This window comes from Megalopta genalis, unplaced genomic scaffold, assembly GCF_051020955.1.
Source record: "Megalopta genalis isolate 19385.01 unplaced genomic scaffold, iyMegGena1_principal scaffold0046, whole genome shotgun sequence".
In the NCBI taxonomy this organism is placed as follows: domain Eukaryota; kingdom Metazoa; phylum Arthropoda; class Insecta; order Hymenoptera; family Halictidae; genus Megalopta; species Megalopta genalis.
In genome coordinates this window covers 1382501-1385000 of record NW_027476115.1, presented here as the reverse complement: position 1 = coordinate 1385000, position 2500 = coordinate 1382501, and the positions used below count along the sequence as shown (strand labels likewise).

At 56.2% G+C, this 2500-nt stretch overlaps 1 pseudogene; it reads right to left on the bottom strand.

The window, feature by feature from the left end:
- Nucleotides 1-2500, bottom strand: part of LOC143261284 (large subunit ribosomal RNA) — an 8342-nt pseudogene that overhangs the window by 3951 nt on the left and 1891 nt on the right.

Genomic DNA, 2500 nt, shown 5'->3' with positions numbered 1-2500 from the left:
AAAAGCGGTTTATGACGCGCGTGGGAGTGGCGTAGCAGCAAGTCCAGCAAGAACACGTTGTCCGCACACCCGTCTGTCCTACGGAACGCTCTCTGCCTCCCATCCAATCCGATCAATCGACCCATCCGCCTAGCCAGGACCTTGTGGAATCCTCGCACAAGCGTCGAGGCGACGGTGATGGGTCGAAAATCAGACGGAGAAGAAGGCAGTCCGGTTTTAGGAATAAGCACGGTCCTGGCGTCCCTTAGATGAATAGGGAGTCTGCGGCACCACATAATGAGGTTATAGATCCTTTGCAAAACCTCAAGGGGGGTTTTACAAAGGAGTCTCGCAGACAGACCGTCAGGACCAGGTGCTGTCTTCCTACCCGGAAGCGCCCTCCGTAGTTCATCCGGATTAACAGGAGACCACAGAGAGGAGATGGTGTCCTCTCGGTTTTCACGCGGAGGACAACTATCGCGCGCACCGGTCATAAGGGCCTCCCAATAGGGAACCATAACATCCTGAGGGATGCCATGGTCACCTACGGGGCCATCCCTTATGACATCCAGACAGCGCCGGGGGTCCTTACGCCATAGCTCTTGAACTATGCCGTAATTCTTCCGGCGCTGCTTGCGTCGCGAGAGCGGTTCCTCCGGTTGCGCTCGGCGGCATCGACGCACGACTCTCGCTGCTCGAGGTAGCGGAAAGATATCCGCCAGGTAAGCGGTGAGCCTTTCCAGAATATCCCCGCGGTCCTCTCTTCCGACCAGGGCACAGATTTCATCCAGGGTATCAGCCTGGAATCCATCGCACCCTAGTGGTTCAAGGCCGCGGAAATACTCTAGGAAGACCCGATCGCTATCCTGAACCTCCACCGCGAGGTCGGGCGCCTCTGCCACCGGCTGCAGTGTCTCCTGCTGAATGCGGCCAACGTGCTCCATCACGAGCGCTCGGTAGTCCTTGCGCTTCCGAGCGCCCTTTATGGCATCTAGCGACCTGCCAGGCAAGAACCCAATGAGCGCTTGATTGATGAAGCGCACACCCTTCATGGTCAGTTCTGCCTCGCGCCGCGCCAGCAAAGACACCTCCTCAGCACTCCAACGTGCCTTTGCTGGCGCTGCGCGGTTCACATCATCTGACCAATCAGGGTGAGCGGACCTCATGTGCACGCCCCTACCGATCTTGGTAACGAAGGATCTATCGCAGCCCGGGAATTGGCATGGGAAATCGACCGGCCGGGGAGGGGGATTCCCTGAGCTCGGTCCCGGAAGGGGGGAAATTGTTGGCCTAGGGGCGGCAGGGGCCGCCCCTCTACGTTCAACCATCCGAGGCTTAGTTTTTCTTGGAGGGCCAACAAAATATTAGGCGCGAGAGGGCTGGCAACCCCCAAGCGCCAAGTACGCCTGAACCCCGTTAGCATTACCCGGCGAGAACCTATGGGAGGTGGGGAAGACTTGGACGGGAGAGGCTAATGGACCTAACGAGAGGTCTATATTGCGCATCACCGTCCCTGTAACTACAACAAGAGAGTCATAGTTACTCCCGCCGTTTACCCGCGCTTTTTTGAATTTCTTCACGTTGACATTCAGAGCACTGGGCAGAAATCACATTGCGTCAACACCCGTGGGGGCCATCGCAATGCTTTGTTTTAATTAGACAGTCGGATTCCCCTAGTCCGTGCCAGTTCTGAGCTGAGCGTTGAATGGCGGCCGAAGAGGACGACCGCACCGATGGGAAACGCCACGGAAGCCTCGCAGCAAGGAAGATCCGCGGGAGGCCAAGGCACGGGACCGAGCTCGGATCCCAGCCACGAGAGCCGTTCACCTCGCCCAGGCCCGGCACGTCAGCCAGACCCGCTTCCCGACCAAGCCCGACACGCCCCGCTCCTCAGAGCCAATCCTTATCCCGAAGTTACGGATCCAATTTGCCGACTTCCCTTACCTACATTAATCTATCGACTAGAGGCTCTTTACCTTGGAGACCTGCTGCGGATATGGGTACGAACCGGCGCGACACCTCCACGTGGCCCTCTCCTGGATTTTCAAGGTCCGAGGGGATGATCCGGACACCGCCGCAACTGCGGTGCTCTTCGCGTTCCAAACCCTATCTCCCTGCTAGAGGTTTCCAGGGAACTCGAACGCTTATACAGAAAAGAAAACTCTCCCCGGATCTCCCGACGGCGTCTCCAGGTCATTTTGGGTTACCCCGACGAACACTCTTACGAGGGCCCGAATGGTATGCGGTTCCGCTGCCGGGTTCCGGAATAGAAACCGGATTCCCTTTCGCCCAATGGGTGTTTTTTGTGCATGTATATAATAACAAAATATGCTGCGATTTATATAATAATAAAAAAAATAATAAAATAGCTGCGTTTTTTTTACAAGTGTTTAACGTCTTAGGACACCTCATCTACATAGGATTTCTCTTAGGGCTTAGGATCGACTGACTCGTGTGCAACGGCTGTTCACACGAAACCCTTCTCCACGTCAGTCCTCCAGGGCCTCGCTGGAGTATTTGC